The sequence below is a fragment of the Salvelinus fontinalis genome, chromosome 28 (assembly GCF_029448725.1).
Source record: "Salvelinus fontinalis isolate EN_2023a chromosome 28, ASM2944872v1, whole genome shotgun sequence".
Taxonomy (NCBI): domain Eukaryota; kingdom Metazoa; phylum Chordata; class Actinopteri; order Salmoniformes; family Salmonidae; genus Salvelinus; species Salvelinus fontinalis.
In genome coordinates, this window is record NC_074692.1 from 42059332 (window position 1) to 42080057 (window position 20726).

The following is a 20726-nucleotide window of genomic DNA, read 5'->3' on the forward strand; positions in this document are numbered from 1 at the left end:
GAAAGGAAAACGCATGAACAGTGATTAAGAGTTTATAGATGTCATAATCTGAGAACAGAAAACACATGAAACTGGAATAATGGTTCGATACAGGTCATCATATGCCTAGTTTAGAATTCAAAAAGTTACTCAATTCCTTTAAAAAAAAAAATTCACTATATCTTTCATTACCTTTATACATTTTTTTCTTTTCCGTTCTTTGTATCTTAAGTTCTGCAATTTTCCATCAGACATATCAGACTTTATGTTACAGAATCGTGAAAAAATATGAATTTTATGGCTTCATAAGCTGTCAGGATGGCCGAGTGGTCTAAGGCGCCAGACTCAAGGTGAGAAACCTTCCTGGTTACAAGGGTATTCTGGTCTCCGACTGGAGGCGAGGGTTCAAATCCCTCTTCTGACACAGCTTTTGCCTAAAAAAGTAGCTTTTGGTCAACACCGAGAAATTCTCCAAATGGTGAAAGGAAAACGCATGAACAGTGATTAAGAGTTTATAGATGTCATAATCTGAGAACAGAAAACACATGAAACGGGAATAATGGTTCGATACAGGTCATCATATGCCTAGTTTAGAATTCAAAAAGTTACTCAATTCCTTTAAAAAAATGTTTTTTACTATATCTTTCATTACCTTTATACATTTTTTTCTTTTCCGTTCTTTGTATCTTAAGATCTGCAATTTTCCGTCAGACATATCAGACTTTATGTTACAGAATCGTGGAAAAATATGAATTTTATGGCTTCATAGCAGTCAGGATGGCCGAGTGGTCTAAGGCGCCAGACTCAAGGTGAGAAACCTTCCTGGATGTAAGGGTATTCTGGTCTCTGATTGGAGGCGAGGGTTCAAATCCCTCTTCTGACAGCACTTGTCTAAAAAAGTATATTTTTGTCAACACCGAGAATTTCTCCAAAGGTTGAAAGGGAAACACATGAACAGTGATTAATAGTTTGATAGATGTCATAATTTGAGAACAGAAAACACATGAAACGTGAATAATCGTTCGATACAGGTCATCATATGCCTAGCTTAGAATTCACTCACTTCTTCAATTTCCTTAAAAAATGTTTTTACTCTATCTTTCATTTGCTTTTGGCATTTTTTTGTTGTCTGTTCTTTGTATCTTCAGTTCTGCATGTTTCCATTAGACATATCAGACTTTATGTTACAGAATCCTGAAAAACATATTAATATTAAGGTTTCATAGTTGTCAGGATGGCCGAGTGGTCTAAGGCGCCAGACTCAAGGTGAGAAACCTTCCTGGTTATAAGGGTATTCTGGTCTCCGACTGGAGGCGAGGGTTCAAATCCCTCTTCTGACACATCTTTTGCCTAAAAAAGTAGCTTTTGGTCAACACCGAGAAATTCTCCAAATGGTGAAAGGAAAACGCATGAACAGTGATTAAGAGTTTATAGATGTCATAATCTGAGAACAGAAAACACATGAAACTGGAATAATGGTTCGATACAGGTCATCATATGCCTAGTTTAGAATTCAAAAAGTTACTCAATTCCTTTAAAAAAAAAAGATTCACTATATCTTTCATTACCTTTATACATTTTTTTCTTTTCCGTTCTTTGTATCTTAAGTTCTGCAATTTTCCATCAGACATATCAGACTTTATGTTACAGAATCGTGAAAAAATATGAATTTTATGGCTTCATAGCTGTCAGGATGGCCGAGTGGTCTAAGGCGCCAGACTCAAGGTGAGAAACCTTCCTGGTTACAAGGGTATTCTGGTCTCCGACTGGAGGTGAGGGTTCAAATCCCTCTTCTGACACATCTTTTGCCTAAAAAAGTAGCTTTTGGTCAACACCGAGAAATTCTCCAAATGGTGAAAGGAAAACGCATGAACAGTGATTAAGAGTTTATAGATGTCATAATTTGAGAACAGAAAACACATGAAACTGGAATAATGGTTCGATACAGGTCATCATATGCCTAGTTTAGAATTCAAAAAGTTACTCAATTCCTTTAAAAAAATGTTTTTCACTATATCTTTCATTACCTTTATACATTTTTTTCTTTTCCGTTCTTTGTATCTTAAGATCTGCAATTTTCCATCAGACATATCAGACTTTATGTTACAGAATCGTGAAAAAATATGAAATTTATGGCTTCATAGCTGTCAGGATGGCCGAGTGGTCTAAGGCGCCAGACTCAAGGTGAGAAACCTTCTTGGATGTAAGGGTATTCTGGTCTCTGACTGGAGGCGAGGGTTCAAATCCCTCTTCTGACAGCACTTGCCTAAAAAAGTATATTTTTGTCAACACCGAGAATTTCTCCAAAGGTTGAAAGGGAAACACATGAACAGTGATTAATAGTTTGATAGATGTCATAATTTGAGAACAGAAAACACATGAAACGTGAATAATCGTTCGATACAGGTCATCATATGCCTAGCTTAGAATTCACTCACTTCTTCAATTTCCTTCAAAAATGTTTTTACTCTATCTTTCATTTGCTTTTGGCATTTTTTTGTTGTCTGTTCTTTGTATCTTCAGTTCTGCATGTTTCCATCAGACATATCAGACTTTATGTTACAGAATCCTGAAAAACATATTAATATTAAGGTTTCATAGTTGTCAGGATGGCCGAGTGGTCTAAGGCGCCAGACTCAAGGTGAGAAACCTTCCTGGTTATAAGGGTATTCTGGTCTCCGACTGGAGGCGAGGGTTCAAATCCCTCTTCTGACACATCTTTTGCCTAAAAAAGTAGCTTTTGGTCAACACCGAGAAATTCTCCAAATGGTGAAAGGAAAACGCATGAACAGTGATTAAGAGTTTATAGATGTCATAATCTGAGAACAGAAAACACATGAAACTGGAATAATGGTTCGATACAGGTCATCATATGCCTAGTTTAGAATTCAAAAAGTTACTCAATTCCTTTAAAAAAAAAAAATTCACTATATCTTTCATTACCTTTATACATTTTTTTCTTTTCCGTTCTTTGTATCTTAAGTTCTGCAATTTTCCATCAGACATATCAGACTTTATGTTACAGAATCGTGAAAAAATATGAATTTTATGGCTTCATAAGCTGTCAGGATGGCCGAGTGGTCTAAGGCGCCAGACTCAAGGTGAGAAACCTTCCTGGTTACAAGGGTATTCTGGTCTCCGACAGGAGGCGAGGGTTCAAATCCCTCTTCTGACACAGCTTTTGCCTAAAAAAGTAGCTTTTGGTCAACACCGAGAAATTCTCCAAATGGTGAAAGGAAAACGCATGAACAGTGATTAAGAGTTTATAGATGTCATAATCTGAGAACAGAAAACACATGAAACGGGAATAATGGTTCGATACAGGTCATCATATGCCTAGTTTAGAATTCAAAAAGTTACTCAATTCCTTTAAAAAAATGTTTTTTACTATATCTTTCATTACCTTTATACATTTTTTTCTTTTCCGTTCTTTGTATCTTAAGATCTGCAATTTTCCGTCAGACATATCAGACTTTATGTTACAGAATAGTGGAAAAATATGAATTTTATGGCTTCATAGCAGTCAGGATGGCCGAGTGGTCTAAGGCGCCAGACTCAAGGTGAGAAACCTTCCTGGATGTAAGGGTATTCTGGTCTCTGATTGGAGGCGAGGGTTCAAATCCCTCTTCTGACAGCACTTGTCTAAAAAAGTATATTTTTGTCAACACCGAGAATTTCTCCAAAGGTTGAAAGGGAAACACATGAACAGTGATTAATAGTTTGATAGATGTCATAATTTGAGAACAGAAAACACATGAAACGTGAATAATCGTTCGATACAGGTCATCATATGCCTAGCTTAGAATTCACTCACTTCTTCAATTTCCTTAAAAAATGTTTTTACTCTATCTTTCATTTGCTTTTGGCATTTTTTTGTTGTCTGTTCTTTGTATCTTCAGTTCTGCATGTTTCCATCAGACATATCAGACTTTATGTTACAGAATCCTGAAAAACATATTAATATTAAGGTTTCATAGTTGTCAGGATGGCCGAGTGGTCTAAGGCGCCAGACTCAAGGTGAGAAACCTTCCTGGTTATGAGGGTATTCTGGTCTCCGACTGGAGGCGAGGGTTCAAATCCCTCTTCTGACACATCTTTTGCCTAAAAAAGTAGCTTTTGGTCAACACCGAGAAATTCTCCAAATGGTGAAAGGAAAACGCATGAACAGTGATTAAGAGTTTATAGATGTCATAATCTGAGAACAGAAAACACATGAAACTGGAATAATGGTTCGATACAGGTCATCATATGCCTAGTTTAGAATTCAAAAAGTTACTCAATTCCTTTAAAAAAAAAAAATTCACTATATCTTTCATTACCTTTATACATTTTTTTCTTTTCCGTTCTTTGTATCTTAAGTTCTGCAATTTTCCATCAGACATATCAGACTTTATGTTACAGAATCGTGAAAAAATATGAATTTTATGGCTTCATAAGCTGTCAGGATGGCCGAGTGGTCTAAGGCGCCAGACTCAAGGTGAGAAACCTTCCTGGTTACAAGGGTATTCTGTTCTCCGACTGGAGGCGAGGGTTCAAATCCCTCTTCTGACACAGCTTTTGCCTAAAAAAGTAGCTTTTGGTCAACACCGAGAAATTCTCCAAATGGTGAAAGGAAAACGCATGAACAGTGATTAAGAGTTTATAGATGTCATAATCTGAGAACAGAAAACACATGAAACGGGAATAATGGTTCGATACAGGTCATCATATGCCTAGTTTAGAATTCAAAAAGTTACTCAATTCCTTTAAAAAAATGTTTTTTACTATATCTTTCATTACCTTCATACATTTTTTTCTTTTCCGTTCTTTGTATCTTAAGATCTGCAATTTTCCGTCAGACATATCAGACTTTATGTTACAGAATAGTGGAAAAATATGAATTTTATGGCTTCATAGCAGTCAGGATGGCCGGGTGGTCTAAGGCGCCAGACTCAAGGTGAGAAACCTTCCTGGATGTAAGGGTATTCTGGTCTCTGATTGGAGGCGAGGGTTCAAATCCCTCTTCTGACAGCACTTGTCTAAAAAAGTATATTTTTGTCAACACCGAGAATTTCTCCAAAGGTTGAAAGGGAAACACATGAACAGTGATTAATAGTTTGATAGATGTCATAATTTGAGAACAGAAAACACATGAAACGTGAATAATCGTTCGATACAGGTCATCATATGCCTAGCTTAGAATTCACTGACTTCTTCAATTTCCTTCAAAAATGTTTTTACTCTATCTTTCATTTGCTTTTGGCATTTTTTTGTTGTCTGTTCTTTGTATCTTCAGTTCTGCATGTTTCCATTAGACATATCAGACTTTATGTTACAGAATCCTGAAAAACATATTAATATTAAGGTTTCATAGTTGTCAGGATGGCCGAGTGGTCTAAGGCGCCAGACTCAAGGTGAGAAACCTTCCTGGTTATAAGGGTATTCTGGTCTCCGACTGGAGGCGAGGGTTCAAATCCCTCTTCTGACACATCTTTTGCCTAAAAAAGTAGCTTTTGGTCAACACCGAGAAATTCTCCAAATGGTGAAAGGAAAACGCATGAACAGTGATTAAGAGTTTATAGATGTCATAATCTGAGAACAGAAAACACATGAAACTGGAATAATGGTTCGATACAGGTCATCATATGCCTAGTTTAGAATTCAAAAAGTTACTCAATTCCTTTAAAAAAAAAAGATTCACTATATCTTTCATTACCTTTATACATTTTTTTCTTTTCCGTTCTTTGTATCTTAAGTTCTGCAATTTTCCATCAGACATATCAGACTTTATGTTACAGAATCGTGAAAAAATATGAATTTTATGGCTTCATAGCTGTCAGGATGGCCGAGTGGTCTAAGGCGCCAGACTCAAGGTGAGAAACCTTCCTGGTTACAAGGGTATTCTGGTCTCCGACTGGAGGCGAGGGTTCAAATCCCTCTTCTGACACAGCTTTTGCCTAAAAAAGTAGAATTTGGTCAACACCGAGAAATTCTCCAAATGGTGAAAGGAAAACGCATGAACAGTGATTAAGAGTTTATAGATGTCATAATCTGAGAACAGAAAACACATGAAACGGGAATAATGGTTCGATACAGGTCATCATATGCCTAGTTTAGAATTCAAAAAGTTACTCAATTCCTTTAAAAAAATGTTTTTTACTATATCTTTCATTACCTTTATACATTTTTTTCTTTTCCGTTCTTTGTATCTTAAGATCTGCAATTTTCCGTCAGACATATCAGACTTTATGTTACAGAATCGTGGAAAAATATGAATTTTATGGCTTCATAGCAGTCAGGATGGCCGAGTGGTCTAAGGCGCCAGACTCAAGGTGAGAAACCTTCCTGGATGTAAGGGTATTCTGGTCTCTGACTGGAGGCGAGGGTTCAAATCCCTCTTCTGACATCACTTGTCCAAAAAAGTATATTTTTGTCAACACCGAGAATTTCTCCAAAGGTTGAAAGGGAAACACATGAACAGTGATTAATAGTTTGATAGATGTCATAATTTGAGAACAGAAAACACATGAAACGTGAATAATCGTTCGATACAGGTCATCATATGCCTAGCTTAGAATTCACTCACTTCTTCAATTTCCTTAAAAAATGTTTTTACTCTATCTTTCATTTGCTTTTGGCATTTTTTTGTTGTCTGTTCTTTGTATCTTCAGTTCTGCATGTTTCCATTAGACATATCAGACTTTATGTTACAGAATCCTGAAAAACATATTAATATTAAGGTTTCGTAGTTGTCAGGATGGCCGAGTGGTCTAAGGCGTCAGACTCAAGGTGAGAAACCTTCCTGGTTATAAGGGTATTCTGGTCTCCGAATGGAGGCGAGGGTTCAAATCCCTCTTCTGACACATCTTTTGCCTAAAAAAGTAGCTTTTGGTCAACACCGAGAAATTCTCCAAATGGTGAAAGGAAAACGCATGAACAGTGATTAAGAGTTTACAGATGTCATAATCTGAGAACAGAAAACACATGAAAAGGGAATAATGGTTCGATACAGGTCATCATATGCCTAGTTTAGAATTCAAAAAGTTACTAAATTCCTTTAAAAAAATGTTTTTTACTATATCTTTCATTACCTTTATACATTTTTTTTCTTTTCCGTTCTTTGTATCATAAGATCTGCAATTTTCCATCAGACATATCAGACTTTATGTTACAGAATCGTGAAAAAATATGAATTTTATGGCTTCATAGCTGTCAGGATGGCCGAGTGGTCTAAGGAGCCAGACTCAAGGTGAGAAACCTTCTTGGATGTAAGGGTATTCTGGTCTCTGACTGGAGGCGAGGGTTAAAATCCCTCTTCTGACAGCACTTGCCTAAAAAAGTATATTTTTGTCAACACCGAGAATTTCTCCAAAGGTTGTAAGGGAAACACATGAACAGTGATTAATAGTTTGATAGATGTCATAGTTTGAGAACAGAAAACATATGAAACGTGAATAATCGTTCGATACAGGTCATCATATGCCTAGCTTAGAATTCACTCACTTCTTCAATTTCCTTCAAAAATGTTTTTACTCTATCTTTCATTTGCTTTTGGCATTTTTTTGTTGTCTGTTCTTTGTATCTTCAGTTCTGCATGTTTCCATCAGACATATCAGACTTTATGTTACAGAATCCTGAAAAACATATTAATATTAAGGTTTCATAGTTGTCAGGATCGCCGAGTGGTCTAAGGCGCCAGACTCAAGGTGAGAAACCTTCCTGGTTATAAGGGTATTCTGGTCTCCGACTGGAGGCGAGGGTTCAAATCCCTCTTCTGACACATCTTTTGCCTAAAAAAGTAGCTTTTGGTCAACACCGAGAAATTCTCCAAATGGTGAAAGGAAAACGCATGAACAGTGATTAAGAGTTTATAGATGTCATAATCTGAGAACAGAAAACACATGAAACTGGAATAATGGTTCGATACAGGTCATCATATGCCTAGTTTAGAATTCAAAAAGTTACTCAATTCCTTTAAAAAAAAAAAATTCACTATATCTTTCATTACCTTTATACATTTTTTTCTTTTCCGTTCTTTGTATCTTAAGTTCTGCAATTTTCCATCAGACATATCAGACTTTATGTTACAGAATCGTGAAAAAATATGAATTTTATGGCTTCATAGCTGTCAGGATGGCCGAGTGGTCTAAGGCGCCAGACTCAAGGAGAGAAACCTTCCTGGTTACAAGGGTATTCTGGTCTCCGACTGGAGGCGAGGGTTCAAATCCCTCTTCTGACACAGCTTTTGCCTAAAAAAGTAGCTTTTGGTCAACACCGAGAAATTCTCCAAATGGTGAAAGGAAAACGCATGAACAGTGATTAAGAGTTTATAGATGTCATAATCTGAGAACAGAAAACACATGAAACGGGAATAATGGTTCGATACAGGTCATCATATGCCTAGTTTAGAATTCAAAAAGTTACTCAATTCCTTTAAAAAAATGTTTTTTACTATATCTTTCATTACCTTTATAAATTTTTTTCTTTTCCGTTCTTTGTATCTTAAGATCTGCAATTTTCCGTCAGACATATCAGACTTTATGTTACAGAATCGTGGAAAAATATGAATTTTATGGCTTCATAGCAGTCAGGATGGCCGAGTGGTCTAAGGCGCCAGACTCAAGGTGAGAAACCTTCCTGGATGTAAGGGTATTCTGGTCTCTGACTGGAGGCGAGGGGTCAAATCCCTCTTCTGACAGCACTTGTCTAAAAAAGTAAATTTTTGTCAACACCGAGAATTTCTCCAAAGGTTGAAAGGGAAACACATGAACAGTGATTAACAGTTTGATAGATGTCATAATTTGAGAACAGAAAACACATGAAACGTGAATAATCGTTCGATACAGGTCATCATATGCCTAGCTTAGAATTCACTCACTTCTTCAATTTCCTTAAAAAATGTTTTTACTCTATCTTTCATTTGCTTTTGGCATTTTTTTGTTGTCTGTTCTTTGTATCTTCAGTTCTGCATGTTTCCATTAGACATATCAGACTTTATGTTACAGAATCCTGAAAAACATATTAATATTAAGGTTTCGTAGTTGTCAGGATGGCCGAGTGGTCTAAGGCGCCAGACTCAAGGTGAGAAACCTTCCTGGTTATAAGGGTATTCTGGTCTCCGACTGGAGGCGAGGGTTCAAATCCCTCTTCTGACACATCTTTTGCCTAAAAAAGTAGCTTTTGGTCAACACCGAGAAATTCTCCAAATGGTGAAAGGAAAACGCATGAACAGAGATTAAGAGTTTACAGATGTCATAATCTGAGAACAGAAAACACATGAAACGGGAATAATGGTTCGATACAGGTCATCATATGCCTAGTTTAGAATTCAAAAAGTTACTAAATTCCTTTAAAAAATGTTTTTTACTATATCTTTCATTACCTTTATACATTTTTTTCTTTTCCGTTCTTTGTATCATAAGATCTGCAATTTTCCATCAGACATATCAGACTTTATGTTACAGAATCGTGAAAAAATAAGAATTTTATGGCTTCATAGCTGTCAGGATGGCCGAGTGGTCTAAGGCGCCAGACTCAAGGTGAGAAACCTTCTTGGATGTAAGGGTATTCTGGTCTCTGACTGGAGGCGAGGGTTCAAATCCCTCTTCTGACAGCACTTGCCTAAAAAAGTATTTTTTGTCAACACCGAGAATTTCTCCAAAGGTTGAAAGGGAAACACATGAACAGTGATTAATAGTTTGATAGATGTCATAATTTGAGAACAGAAAACACATGAAACGTGAATAATCGTTCGATACAGGTCATCATATGCCTAGCTTAGAATTCACTCACTTCTTCAATTTCCTTCAAAAATGTTTTTACTCTATCTTTCATTTGCTTTTGGCATTTTTTTGTTGTCTGTTCTTTGTATCTTCAGTTCTGCATGTTTCCATCAGACATATCAGACTTTATGTTACAGAATCCTGAAAAACATATTAATATTAAGGTTTCATAGTTGTCAGGATGGCCGAGTGGTCTAAGGCGCCAGACTCAAGGTGAGAAACCTTCCTGGTTATAAGGGTATTCTGGTCTCCGATTGGAGGCGAGGGTTCAAATCCCTCTTCTGACACATCTTTTGCCTAAAAAAGTAGCTTTTGGTCAACACCGAGAAATTCTCCAAATGGTGAAAGGAAAACGCATGAACAGTGATTAAGAGTTTATAGATGTCATAATCTGAGAACAGAAAACACATGAAACTGGAATAATGGTTCGATACAGGTCATCATATGCCTAGTTTAGAATTCAAAAAGTTACTCAATTCCTTTAAAAAAAAAAAATTCACTATATCTTTCATTACCATTATACATTTTTTTCTTTTCCGTTCTTTGTATCTTAAGTTCTGCAATTTTCCATCAGACATATCAGACTTTATGTTACAGAATCGTGAAAAAATATGAATTTTATGGCTTCATAGCTGTCAGGATGGCCGAGTGGTCTAAGGCGCCAGACTCAAGGTGAGAAACCTTCCTGGTTACAAGGGTATTCTGGTCTCCGACTGGAGGCGAGGGTTCAAATCCCTCTTCTGACACAGCTTTTGCCTAAAAAAGTAGCTTTTGGTCAACACCGAGAAATTCTCCAAATGGTGAAAGGAAAACGCATGAACAGTGATTAAGAGTTTATAGATGTCATAATCTGAGAACAGAAAACACATGAAACGGGAATAATGGTTCGATACAGGTCATCATATGCCTAGTTTAGAATTCAAAAAGTTACTCAATTCCTTTAAAAAAATGTTTTTTACTATATCTTTCATTACCTTTATACATTTTTTTCTTTTCCGTTCTTTGTATCTTAAGATCTGCAATTTTCCGTCAGACATATCAGACTTTATGTTACAGAATCGTGGAAAAATATGAATTTTATGGCTTCATAGCAGTCAGGATGGCCGAGTGGTCTAAGGCGCCAGACTCAAGGTGAGAAACCTTCCTGGATGTAAGGGTATTCTGGTCTCTGACTGGAGGCGAGGGTTCAAATCCCTCTTCTGACAGCACTTGTCTAAAAAAGTATATTTTTGTCAACACCGAGAATTTCTCCAAAGGTTGAAAGGGAAACACATGAACAGTGATTAATAGTTTGATAGATGTCATAATTTGAGAACAGAAAACACATGAAACGTGAATAATCGTTCGATACAGGTCATCATATGCCTAGCTTAGAATTCACTCACTTCTTCAATTTCCTTAAAAAATGTTTTTACTCTATCTTTCATTTGCTTTTGGCATTTTTTTGTTGTCTGTTCTTTGTATCTTCAGTTCTGCATGTTTCCATTAGACATATCAGACTTTATGTTACAGAATCCTGAAAAACATATTAATATTAAGGTTTCATAGTTGTCAGGATGGCCGAGTGGTCTAAGGCGCCAGACTCAAGGTGAGAAACCTTCCTGGTTATAAGGGTATTCTGGTCTCCGACTGGAGGCGAGGGTTCAAATCCCTCTTCTGACACATCTTTTGCCTAAAAAAGTAGCTTTTGGTCAACACCGAGAAATTCTCCAAATGGTGAAAGGAAAACGCATGAACAGTGATTAAGAGTTTACAGATGTCATAATCTGAGAACAGAAAACACATGAAACGGGAATAAAGGTTCGATACAGGTCATCATATGCCTAGTTTAGAATTCAAAAAGTTACTAAATTCCTTTAAAAAAATGTTTTTTACTATATCTTTCATTACCTTTATACATTTTTTTCTTTTCCGTTCTTTGTATCATAAGATCTGCAATTTTCCATCAGACATATCAGACTTTATGTTACAGAATCGTGAAAAAATATGAATTTTAGGGCTTCATAGCTGTCAGGATGGCAGAGTGGTCTGAGGCGCCAGACTCAAGGTGAGAAACCTTCTTGGATGTAAGGGTATTCTGGTCTCTGACTGGAGGCGAGGGTTCAAATCCCTCTTCTGACAGCTCTTGCCTAAAAAAGTATGTTTTTGTCAACACCGAGAATTTCTCCAAAGGTTGAAAGGGAAACACATGAACAGTGATTAATAGTTTGATAGATGTCATAATTTGAGAACAGAAAACACATGAAACGTGAATAATTGTTCGATACAGGTCATCATATGCCTAGCTTAGAATTCACTCACTTCTTCAATTTCCTTCAAAAATGTTTTTACTCTATCTTTCATTTGCTTTTGGCATTTTTTTGTTGTCTGTTCTTTGTATCTTCAGTTCTGCATGTTTCCATCAGACATATCAGACTTTATGTTACAGAATCCTGAAAAACATATTAATATTAAGGTTTCATAGTTGTCAGGATGGCCGAGTGTTCTAAGGCGCCAGACTCAAGGTGAGAAACCTTCCTGGTTATAAGGGTATTCTGGTCTCCGACTGGAGGCGAGGGTTGAAATCCCTCTTCTGACACATCTTTTGCATAAAAAAGTAGCTTTTGGTCAACACCGAGAAATTCTCCAAATGGTGAAAGGAAAACGCATGAACAGTGATTAAGAGTTTATAGATGTCATAATCTGAGAACAGAAAACACATGAAACTGGAATAATGGTTCGATACAGGTCATCATATGCCTAGTTTAGAATTCAAAAAGTTACTCAATTCCTTTAAAAAAATGTTTTTCACTATATCTTTCATTACCTTTATACATTTTTTTCTTTTCCGTTCTTTGTATCTTAAGATCTGCAATTTTCCATCAGACATATCAGACTTTATGTTACAGAATCGTGAAAAAATATGAAATTTATGGCTTCATAGCTGTCAGGATAGCCGAGTGGTCTAAGGCGCCAGACTCAAGGTGAGAAACCTTCTTGGATGTAATGGTATTCTGGTCTCTGACTGGAGGCGAGGGTTCAAATCCATCTTCTGACAGCACTTGCCTAAAAAAGAAAATTTTTGTCAACACCGAGAATTTCTCCAAAGGTTGAAAGGGAAACACATGAACAGTGATTAATAGTTTGATAGATGTCATAATTTGAGAACAGAAAACACATGAAACGTGAATAATCGTTCGATACCGGTCATCATATGCCTAGCTTAGAATTCACTCACTTCTTCAATTTCCTTCAAAAATGTTTTTACTCTATCTTTCATTTGCTTTTGGCATTTTTTTGTTGTCTGTTCTTTGTATCTTCAGTTCTGCATGTTTCCATCAGACATATCAGACTTTATGTTACAGAATCCTGAAAAACATATTAATATTAAGGTTTCATAGTTGTCAGGATGGCCGAGTGTTCTAAGGCGCCAGACTCAAGGTGAGAAACCTTCCTAGTTATAAGGGTATTCTGGTCTCCGACTGGAGGCGAGGGTTGAAATCCCTCTTCTGACACATCTTTTGCATAAAAAAGTAGCTTTTGGTCAACACCGAGAAATTCTCCAAATGGTGAAAGGAAAACGCATGAACAGTGATTAAGAGTTTATAGATGTCATAATCTGAGAACAGAAAACACATGAAACTGGAATAATGGTTCGATACAGGTCATCATATGCCTAGTTTAGAATTCAAAAAGTTACTCAATTCCTTTAAAAAAATGTTTTTCACTATATCTTTCATTACCTTTATACATTTTTTTCTTTTCCGTTCTTTGTATCTTAAGATCTGCAATTTTCCATCAGACATATCAGACTTTATGTTACAGAATCGTGAAAAAATATGAAATTTATGGCTTCATAGCTGTCAGGATGGCCGAGTGGTCTAAGGCGCCAGACTCAAGGTGAGAAACCTTCTTGGATGTAATGGTATTCTGGTCTCTGACTGGAGGCGAGGGTTCAAATCCATCTTCTGACAGCACTTGCCTAAAAAAGTATATTTTTGTCAACACCGAGAATTTCTCCAAAGGTTGAAATAGGAAACACATGAACAGTGATTAATAGTTTGATAGATGTCATAATTTGAGAACAGAAAACACATGAAACGTGAATAATCGTTCGATACCGGTCATCATATGCCTAGCTTAGAATTCACTCACTTCTTCAATTTCCTTCAAAAATGTTTTTACTCTATCTTTCATTTGCTTTTGGCATTTTTTTGTTGTCTGTTCTTTGTATCTTCAGTTCTGCATGTTTCCATCAGACATATCAGACTTTATGTTACAGAATCCTGAAAAACATATTAATATTAAGGTTTCATAGTTGTCAGGATGGCCGAGTGTTCTAAGGCGCCAGACTCAAGGTGAGAAACCTTCCTGGTTATAAGGGTATTCTGGTCTCCGACTGGAGGCGAGGGTTGAAATCCCTCTTCTGACACATCTTTTGCATAAAAAAGTAGCTTTTGGTCAACACCGAGAAATTCTCCAAATGGTGAAAGGAAAACGCATGAACAGTGATTAAGAGTTTATAGATGTCATAATCTGAGAACAGAAAACACATGAAACTGGAATAATGGTTCGATACAGGTCATCATATGCCTAGTTTAGAATTCAAAAAGTTACTCAATTCCTTTAAAAAAATGTTTTTCACTATATCTTTCATTACCTTTATACATTTTTTTCTTTTCCGTTCTTTGTATCTTAAGATCTGCAATTTTCCATCAGACATATCAGACTTTATGTTACAGAATCGTGAAAAAATATGAAATTTATGGCTTCATAGCTGTCAGGATGGCCGAGTGGTCTAAGGCGCCAGACTCAAGGTGAGAAACCTTCTTGGATGTAATGGTATTCTGGTCTCTGACTGGAGGCGAGGGTTCAAATCCATCTTCTGACAGCACTTGCCTAAAAAAGTATATTTTTGTCAACACCGAGAATTTCTCCAAAGGTTGAAATAGGAAACACATGAACAGTGATTAATAGTTTGATAGATGTCATAATTTGAGAACAGAAAACACATGAAACGTGAATAATCGTTCGATACAGGTAATCATATGCCTAGCTTAAAATTCAATCACTTCTTCAATTTCCTTCAAAAATGTTTTTACTCTATCTTTCATTTGCTTTTGGCATTTTTTTGTTGTCTGTTCTTTGTATCTTCAGTTCTGCATGTTTCCATCAGACATATCAGACTTTATGTTACAGAATCCTGAAAAACATATTAATATTAAGGTTTCATAGTTGTCAGGATGGCCGAGTGGTCTAAGGCGCCAGACTCAAGGTGAGAAACCTTCCTGGTTACAAGGGTATTCTGGTCTCCGACTGGAGGCGAGGGTTCAAATCCCTCTTCTGACACTGCTTTTGCCTAAAAAAGTAGCTTTTGGTCAACACCGAGAAATTCTCCAAATGGTGAAAGGAAAACGCATGAACAGTGATTAAGAGTTTATAGATGTCATAATCTGAGAACAGAAAACACATGAAACGGGAATAATGGTTCGATACAGGTCATCATATGCCTAGGTTAGAATTCAAAAAGTTAATCAATTCCTTTAAAAAAATGTTTTTTACTATATCTTTCATTACCTTTATACATTTTTTTCTTTTCCGTTCTTTGTATCTTAAGATCTGCAATTTTCCATCAGACATATCAGACTTTATGTTACAGAATCGTGGAAAAATATGAATTTTATGGCTTCATAGCAGTCAGGATGGCCGAGTGGTCTAAGGCGCCAGACTCAAGGTGAGAAACCTTCCTGGATGAAAGGGTATTCTGGTCTCTGACTGGAGGCGAGGGTTCAAATCCCTCTTCTGACAGCACTTGTCTAAAAAAGTATATTTTTGTCAACACCGAGAATTTCTCCAAAGGTTGAAAGGGAAACACATGAACAGTGATTAATAGTTTGATAGATGTCATAATTTGAGAACAGAAAACACATGAAACGTGAATAATCGTTCGATACAGGTCATCATATGCCTAGCTTAGAATTCACTCACTTCTTCAATTTCCTTCAAAAATGTTTTTACTCTATCTTTCATTTGCTTTTGGCATTTTTTTGTTGTCTGTTCTTTGTATCTTCAGTTCTGCATGTTTCCATCAGACATATCAGACTTTATGTTACAGAATCCTGAAAAACATATTAATATTAAGGTTTCATAGTTGTCAGGATGGCCGAGTGTTCTAAGGCGCCAGACTCAAGGTGAGAAACCTTCCTGGTTATAAGGGTATTCTGGTCTCCGACTGGAGGCGAGGGTTGAAATCCCTCTTCTGACACATCTTTTGCATAAAAAAGTAGCTTTTGGTCAACACCGAGAAATTCTCCAAATGGTGAAAGGAAAACGCATGAACAGTGATTAAGAGTTTATAGATGTCATAATCTGAGAACAGAAAACACATGAAACTGGAATAATGGTTCGATACAGGTCATCATATGCCTAGTTTAGAATTCAAAAAGTTACTCAATTCCTTTAAAAAAATGTTTTTCACTATATCTTTCATTACCTTTATACATTTTTTTCTTTTCCGTTCTTTGTATCTTAAGATCTGCAATTTTCCATCAGACATATCAGACTTTATGTTACAGAATCGTGAAAAAATATGAAATTTATGGCTTCATAGCTGTCAGGATGGCCGAGTGGTCTAAGGCGCCAGACTCAAGGTGAGAAACCTTCTTGGATGTAATGGTATTCTGGTCTCTGACTGGAGGCGAGGGTTCAAATCCATCTTCTGACAGCACTTGCCTAAAAAAGTATATTTTTGTCAACACCGAGAATTTCTCCAAAGGTTGAAATAGGAAACACATGAACAGTGATTAATAGTTTGATAGATGTCATAATTTGAGAACAGAAAACACATGAAACGTGAATAATCGTTCGATACCGGTCATCATATGCCTAGCTTAGAATTCACTCACTTCTTCAATTTCCTTCAAAAATGTTTTTACTCTATCTTTCATTTGCTTTTGGCATTTTTTTGTTGTCTGTTCTTTGTATCTTCAGTTCTGCATGTTTCCATCAGACATATCAGACTTTATGTTACAGAATAATGAAAAACATATTAATATTAAGGTTTCATAGTTGTCAGGATGGCCGAGTGTTCTAAGGCGCCAGACTCAAGGTGAGAAACCTTCCTGGTTATAATGGTATTCTGGTCTCCGACTGGAGGCGAGGGTTGAAATCCCTCTTCTGACACATCTTTTGCATAAAAAAGTAGCTTTTGGTCAACACCGAGAAATTCTCCAAATGGTGAAAGGAAAACGCATGAACAGTGATTAAGAGTTTATAGATGTCATAATCTGAGAACAGAAAACACATGAAACTGGAATAATGGTTCGATACAGGTCATCATATGCCTAGTTTAGAATTCAAAAAGTTACTCAATTCCTTTAAAAAAATGTTTTTCACTATATCTTTCATTACCTTTATACATTTTTTTCTTTTCCGTTCTTTGTATCTTAAGATCTGCAATTTTCCATCAGACATATCAGACTTTATGTTACAGAATCGTGAAAAAATATGAAATTTATGGCTTCATAGCTGTCAGGATGGCCGAGTGGTCTAAGGCGCCAGACTCAAGGTGAGAAACCTTCTTGGATGTAATGGTATTCTGGTCTCTGACTGGAGGCGAGGGTTCAAATCCATCTTCTGACAGCACTTGCCTAAAAAAGTATATTTTTGTCAACACCGAGAATTTCTCCAAAGGTTGAAATAGGAAACACATGAACAGTGATTAATAGTTTGATAGATGTCATAATTTGAGAACAGAAAACACATGAAACGTGAATAATCGTTCGATACAGGTAATCATATGCCTAGCTTAAAATTCAATCACTTCTTCAATTTCCTTCAAAATTGTTTTTACTCTATCTTTCATTTGCTTTTGGCATTTTTTTGTTGTCTGTTCTTTGTATCTTCAGTTCTGCATGTTTCCATCAGACATATCAGACTTTATGTTACAGAATCCTGAAAAACATATTAATATTAAGGTTTCATAGTTGTCAGGATGGCCGAGTGGTCTAAGGCGCCAGACTCAAGGTGAGAAACCTTCCTGGTTACAAGGGTATTCTGGTCTCCGACTGGAGGCGAGGGTTCAAATCCCTCTTCTGACACAGCTTTTGCCTAAAAAAGTAGCTTTTGGTCAACACCGAGAAATTCTCCAAATGGTGAAAGGAAAACGCATGAACAGTGATTAAGAGTTTATAGATGTCATAATCTGAGAACAGAAAACACATGAAACGGGAATAATGGTTCGATACAGGTCATCATATGCCTAGGTTAGAATTCAAAAAGTTAATCAATTCCTTTAAAAAAATGTTTTTTACTATATCTTTCATTACCTTTATACATTTTTTTCTTTTCCGTTCTTTGTATCTTAAGATCTGCAATTTTCCATCAGACATATCAGACTTTATGTTACAGAATCGTGGAAAAATATGAATTTTATGGCTTCATAGCAGTCAGGATGGCCGAGTGGTCTAAGGCGCTAGACTCAAGGTGAGAAACCTTCCTGGATGAAAGGGTATTCTGGTCTCTGACTGGAGGCGAGGGTTCAAATCCCTCTTCTGACAGCACTTGCCTAAAAAAGTATATTTTTGTCAACACCGAGAATTTCTCCAAAGGTTGAAATAGGAAACACATGAACAGTGATTAATAGTTTGATAGATGTCATAATTTGAGAACAGAAAACACATGAAACGTGAATAATCGTTCGATACCGGTCATCATATGCCTAGCTTAGAATTCACTCACTTCTTCAATTTCCTTCAAAAATGTTTTTACTCTATCTTTCATTTGCTTTTGGCATTTTTTTGTTGTCTGTTCTTTGTATCTTCAGTTCTGCATGTTTCCATCAGACATATCAGACTTTATGTTACAGAATCCTGAAAAACATATTAATATTAAGGTTTCATAGTTGTCAGGATGGCCGAGTGTTCTAAGGCGCCAGACTCAAGGTGAGAAACCTTCCTGGTTATAAGGGTATTCTGGTCTCCGACTGGAGGCGAGGGTTGAAATCCCTCTTCTGACACATCTTTTGCATAAAAAAGTAGCTTTTGGTCAACACCGAGAAATTCTCCAAATGGTGAAAGGAAAACGCATGAACAGTGATTAAGAGTTTATAGATGTCATAATCTGAGAACAGAAAACACATGAAACTGGAATAATGGTTCGATACAGGTCATCATATGCCTAGTTTAGAATTCAAAAAGTTACTCAATTCCTTTAAAAAAATGTTTTTCACTATATCTTTCATTACCTTTATACATTTTTTTCTTTTCCGTTCTTTGTATCTTAAGATCTGCAATTTTCCATCAGACATATCAGACTTTATGTTACAGAATCGTGAAAAAATATGAAATTTATGGCTTCATAGCTGTCAGGATGGCCGAGTGGTCTAAGGCGCCAGACTCAAGGTGAGAAACCTTCTTGGATGTAATGGTATTCTGGTCTCTGACTGGAGGCGAGGGTTCAAATCCATCTTCTGACAGCACTTGCCTAAAAAAGTATATTTTTGTCAACACCGAGAATTTCTCCAAAGGTTGAAATAGGAAACACATGAACAGTGATTAATAGTTTGATAGATGTCATAATTTGAGAACAGAAAACACATGAAACGTGAATAATCGTTCGATACAGGTAATCATATGCCTAGCTTAAAATTCAATCACTTCTTCAATTTCCTTCAAAAATGTTTTTACTCTATCTTTCATTTGCTTTTGGCATTTTTTTGTTGTCTGTTCTTTGTATCTTCAGTTCTGCATGTTTCCATCAGACATATCAGACTTTATGTTACAGAATCCTGAAAAACATATTAATATTAAGGTTTCATAGTTGTCAGGATGGCCGAGTGGTCTAAGGCGCCAGACTCAAGGTGAGAAACCTTCCTGGTTACAAGGGTATTCTGGTCTCCGACTGGAGGCGAGGGTTCAAATCCCTCTTCTGACACAGCTTTTGCCTAAAAAAGTAGCTTTTGGTCAACACCGAGAAATTCTCCAAATGGTGAAAGGAAAACGCATGAACAGTGATTAAGAGTTTATAGATGTCATAATCTGAGAACAGAAAACACATGAAACGGGAATAATGGTTCGATACAGGTCATCATATGCCTAGGTTAGAATTCAAAAAGTTAATCAATTCCTTTAAAAAAATGTTTTTTACTATATCTTTCATTACCTTTATACATTTTTTTCTTTTCCGTTCTTTGTATCTTAAGATCTGCAATTTTCCATCAGACATATCAGACTTTATGTTACAGAATCGTGGAAAAATATGAATTTTATGGCTTCATAGCAGTCAGGATGGCCGAGTGGTCTAAGGCGCCAGACTCAAGGTGAGAAACCTTCCTGGATGAAAGGGTATTCTGGTCTCTGACTGGAGGCGAGGGTTCAAATCCCTCTTCTGACAGCACTTGTCTAAAAAAGTATATTTTTGTCAACACCGAGAATTTCTCCAAAGGTTGAAAGGGAAACACATGAACAGTGATTAATAGTTTGATAGATGTCATAATTTGAGAACAGAAAACACATGAAACGTGAATAATCGTTCGATACAGGTCATCATATGCCTAGCTTAGAATTCACTCACTTCTTCAATTTCCTTAAAAACTGTTTTTACTCTATCTTTCATTTGCTTTTGGCATTTTTTTGTTGTCTGTTCTTTGTATCTTAAGATCTGCAATTTTCCATCAGACATATCAGACTTTATGTTACAGAATCGTGAAAAAATATGAATTTTATGGCTTTTTAGCTGTCAGGATGGCCGAGTGGTCTAAGGCGCTAGACTCAAGGTGAGAAACCTTCCTGGATGAAAGGGTATTCTGGTCTCTGACTGGAGGCGAGGGTTCAAATCCCTCTTCTGACAGCACTTGTCTAAAAAAGTATATTTTTGTCAACACCGAGAATTTCTCCAAAGGTTGAAAGGGAAACACATGAACAGTGATTAATAGTTTGATAGATGTCATAATTTGAGAACAGAAAACACATGAAACGTGAATAATCGTTCGATACAGGTCATCATATG

The 20726-nt window shown here is 36.4% G+C and overlaps 34 non-coding genes across 34 annotated transcripts; all 34 read left to right on the top strand.

Moving 5' to 3' along the window:
• Positions 1 to 291: 291 nt before the first annotated feature.
• Positions 292 to 403, top strand: trnal-caa (transfer RNA leucine (anticodon CAA)). The gene is made up of 2 exons: positions 292 to 329; positions 358 to 403. It is a non-coding gene; the product is annotated as a tRNA-Leu (tRNA).
• A 347-nt stretch (positions 404 to 750) lies between these two features.
• trnal-caa (transfer RNA leucine (anticodon CAA)) lies at positions 751 to 862 on the top strand. Its single transcript has 2 exons — positions 751 to 788; positions 817 to 862. It is a non-coding gene; the product is annotated as a tRNA-Leu (tRNA).
• Positions 863 to 1207: 345 nt separating this feature from the next.
• trnal-caa (transfer RNA leucine (anticodon CAA)) lies at positions 1208 to 1319 on the top strand. The gene is made up of 2 exons: positions 1208 to 1245; positions 1274 to 1319. It is a non-coding gene; the product is annotated as a tRNA-Leu (tRNA).
• Positions 1320 to 1666: 347 nt separating this feature from the next.
• trnal-caa (transfer RNA leucine (anticodon CAA)) lies at positions 1667 to 1778 on the top strand. The gene is made up of 2 exons: positions 1667 to 1704; positions 1733 to 1778. It is a non-coding gene; the product is annotated as a tRNA-Leu (tRNA).
• Positions 1779 to 2125: 347 nt separating this feature from the next.
• Positions 2126 to 2237, top strand: trnal-caa (transfer RNA leucine (anticodon CAA)). Its single transcript has 2 exons — positions 2126 to 2163; positions 2192 to 2237. It is a non-coding gene; the product is annotated as a tRNA-Leu (tRNA).
• A 345-nt stretch (positions 2238 to 2582) lies between these two features.
• trnal-caa (transfer RNA leucine (anticodon CAA)) lies at positions 2583 to 2694 on the top strand. The gene is made up of 2 exons: positions 2583 to 2620; positions 2649 to 2694. It is a non-coding gene; the product is annotated as a tRNA-Leu (tRNA).
• A 348-nt stretch (positions 2695 to 3042) lies between these two features.
• Positions 3043 to 3154, top strand: trnal-caa (transfer RNA leucine (anticodon CAA)). The gene is made up of 2 exons: positions 3043 to 3080; positions 3109 to 3154. It is a non-coding gene; the product is annotated as a tRNA-Leu (tRNA).
• A 347-nt stretch (positions 3155 to 3501) lies between these two features.
• On the top strand, positions 3502 to 3613 carry trnal-caa (transfer RNA leucine (anticodon CAA)). Its single transcript has 2 exons — positions 3502 to 3539; positions 3568 to 3613. It is a non-coding gene; the product is annotated as a tRNA-Leu (tRNA).
• A 345-nt stretch (positions 3614 to 3958) lies between these two features.
• Positions 3959 to 4070, top strand: trnal-caa (transfer RNA leucine (anticodon CAA)). Its single transcript has 2 exons — positions 3959 to 3996; positions 4025 to 4070. It is a non-coding gene; the product is annotated as a tRNA-Leu (tRNA).
• Positions 4071 to 4418: 348 nt separating this feature from the next.
• trnal-caa (transfer RNA leucine (anticodon CAA)) lies at positions 4419 to 4530 on the top strand. The gene is made up of 2 exons: positions 4419 to 4456; positions 4485 to 4530. It is a non-coding gene; the product is annotated as a tRNA-Leu (tRNA).
• A 347-nt stretch (positions 4531 to 4877) lies between these two features.
• Positions 4878 to 4989, top strand: trnal-caa (transfer RNA leucine (anticodon CAA)). The gene is made up of 2 exons: positions 4878 to 4915; positions 4944 to 4989. It is a non-coding gene; the product is annotated as a tRNA-Leu (tRNA).
• A 345-nt stretch (positions 4990 to 5334) lies between these two features.
• On the top strand, positions 5335 to 5446 carry trnal-caa (transfer RNA leucine (anticodon CAA)). Its single transcript has 2 exons — positions 5335 to 5372; positions 5401 to 5446. It is a non-coding gene; the product is annotated as a tRNA-Leu (tRNA).
• Positions 5447 to 5793: 347 nt separating this feature from the next.
• trnal-caa (transfer RNA leucine (anticodon CAA)) lies at positions 5794 to 5905 on the top strand. Its single transcript has 2 exons — positions 5794 to 5831; positions 5860 to 5905. It is a non-coding gene; the product is annotated as a tRNA-Leu (tRNA).
• A 347-nt stretch (positions 5906 to 6252) lies between these two features.
• On the top strand, positions 6253 to 6364 carry trnal-caa (transfer RNA leucine (anticodon CAA)). The gene is made up of 2 exons: positions 6253 to 6290; positions 6319 to 6364. It is a non-coding gene; the product is annotated as a tRNA-Leu (tRNA).
• A 345-nt stretch (positions 6365 to 6709) lies between these two features.
• Positions 6710 to 6821, top strand: trnal-caa (transfer RNA leucine (anticodon CAA)). Its single transcript has 2 exons — positions 6710 to 6747; positions 6776 to 6821. It is a non-coding gene; the product is annotated as a tRNA-Leu (tRNA).
• Positions 6822 to 7626: 805 nt separating this feature from the next.
• Positions 7627 to 7738, top strand: trnal-caa (transfer RNA leucine (anticodon CAA)). The gene is made up of 2 exons: positions 7627 to 7664; positions 7693 to 7738. It is a non-coding gene; the product is annotated as a tRNA-Leu (tRNA).
• A 347-nt stretch (positions 7739 to 8085) lies between these two features.
• trnal-caa (transfer RNA leucine (anticodon CAA)) lies at positions 8086 to 8197 on the top strand. The gene is made up of 2 exons: positions 8086 to 8123; positions 8152 to 8197. It is a non-coding gene; the product is annotated as a tRNA-Leu (tRNA).
• A 347-nt stretch (positions 8198 to 8544) lies between these two features.
• Positions 8545 to 8656, top strand: trnal-caa (transfer RNA leucine (anticodon CAA)). Its single transcript has 2 exons — positions 8545 to 8582; positions 8611 to 8656. It is a non-coding gene; the product is annotated as a tRNA-Leu (tRNA).
• A 345-nt stretch (positions 8657 to 9001) lies between these two features.
• On the top strand, positions 9002 to 9113 carry trnal-caa (transfer RNA leucine (anticodon CAA)). Its single transcript has 2 exons — positions 9002 to 9039; positions 9068 to 9113. It is a non-coding gene; the product is annotated as a tRNA-Leu (tRNA).
• Positions 9114 to 9459: 346 nt separating this feature from the next.
• Positions 9460 to 9571, top strand: trnal-caa (transfer RNA leucine (anticodon CAA)). The gene is made up of 2 exons: positions 9460 to 9497; positions 9526 to 9571. It is a non-coding gene; the product is annotated as a tRNA-Leu (tRNA).
• A 344-nt stretch (positions 9572 to 9915) lies between these two features.
• On the top strand, positions 9916 to 10027 carry trnal-caa (transfer RNA leucine (anticodon CAA)). Its single transcript has 2 exons — positions 9916 to 9953; positions 9982 to 10027. It is a non-coding gene; the product is annotated as a tRNA-Leu (tRNA).
• A 347-nt stretch (positions 10028 to 10374) lies between these two features.
• trnal-caa (transfer RNA leucine (anticodon CAA)) lies at positions 10375 to 10486 on the top strand. The gene is made up of 2 exons: positions 10375 to 10412; positions 10441 to 10486. It is a non-coding gene; the product is annotated as a tRNA-Leu (tRNA).
• A 347-nt stretch (positions 10487 to 10833) lies between these two features.
• Positions 10834 to 10945, top strand: trnal-caa (transfer RNA leucine (anticodon CAA)). The gene is made up of 2 exons: positions 10834 to 10871; positions 10900 to 10945. It is a non-coding gene; the product is annotated as a tRNA-Leu (tRNA).
• A 345-nt stretch (positions 10946 to 11290) lies between these two features.
• Positions 11291 to 11402, top strand: trnal-caa (transfer RNA leucine (anticodon CAA)). Its single transcript has 2 exons — positions 11291 to 11328; positions 11357 to 11402. It is a non-coding gene; the product is annotated as a tRNA-Leu (tRNA).
• Positions 11403 to 14956: 3554 nt separating this feature from the next.
• Positions 14957 to 15068, top strand: trnal-caa (transfer RNA leucine (anticodon CAA)). The gene is made up of 2 exons: positions 14957 to 14994; positions 15023 to 15068. It is a non-coding gene; the product is annotated as a tRNA-Leu (tRNA).
• Positions 15069 to 15415: 347 nt separating this feature from the next.
• On the top strand, positions 15416 to 15527 carry trnal-caa (transfer RNA leucine (anticodon CAA)). Its single transcript has 2 exons — positions 15416 to 15453; positions 15482 to 15527. It is a non-coding gene; the product is annotated as a tRNA-Leu (tRNA).
• Positions 15528 to 16331: 804 nt separating this feature from the next.
• Positions 16332 to 16443, top strand: trnal-caa (transfer RNA leucine (anticodon CAA)). The gene is made up of 2 exons: positions 16332 to 16369; positions 16398 to 16443. It is a non-coding gene; the product is annotated as a tRNA-Leu (tRNA).
• Positions 16444 to 17248: 805 nt separating this feature from the next.
• Positions 17249 to 17360, top strand: trnal-caa (transfer RNA leucine (anticodon CAA)). The gene is made up of 2 exons: positions 17249 to 17286; positions 17315 to 17360. It is a non-coding gene; the product is annotated as a tRNA-Leu (tRNA).
• Positions 17361 to 17706: 346 nt separating this feature from the next.
• Positions 17707 to 17818, top strand: trnal-caa (transfer RNA leucine (anticodon CAA)). The gene is made up of 2 exons: positions 17707 to 17744; positions 17773 to 17818. It is a non-coding gene; the product is annotated as a tRNA-Leu (tRNA).
• A 347-nt stretch (positions 17819 to 18165) lies between these two features.
• trnal-caa (transfer RNA leucine (anticodon CAA)) lies at positions 18166 to 18277 on the top strand. The gene is made up of 2 exons: positions 18166 to 18203; positions 18232 to 18277. It is a non-coding gene; the product is annotated as a tRNA-Leu (tRNA).
• An 805-nt stretch (positions 18278 to 19082) lies between these two features.
• On the top strand, positions 19083 to 19194 carry trnal-caa (transfer RNA leucine (anticodon CAA)). The gene is made up of 2 exons: positions 19083 to 19120; positions 19149 to 19194. It is a non-coding gene; the product is annotated as a tRNA-Leu (tRNA).
• A 346-nt stretch (positions 19195 to 19540) lies between these two features.
• On the top strand, positions 19541 to 19652 carry trnal-caa (transfer RNA leucine (anticodon CAA)). The gene is made up of 2 exons: positions 19541 to 19578; positions 19607 to 19652. It is a non-coding gene; the product is annotated as a tRNA-Leu (tRNA).
• A 347-nt stretch (positions 19653 to 19999) lies between these two features.
• Positions 20000 to 20111, top strand: trnal-caa (transfer RNA leucine (anticodon CAA)). Its single transcript has 2 exons — positions 20000 to 20037; positions 20066 to 20111. It is a non-coding gene; the product is annotated as a tRNA-Leu (tRNA).
• A 344-nt stretch (positions 20112 to 20455) lies between these two features.
• Positions 20456 to 20567, top strand: trnal-caa (transfer RNA leucine (anticodon CAA)). The gene is made up of 2 exons: positions 20456 to 20493; positions 20522 to 20567. It is a non-coding gene; the product is annotated as a tRNA-Leu (tRNA).
• Positions 20568 to 20726: the final 159 nt, after the last annotated feature.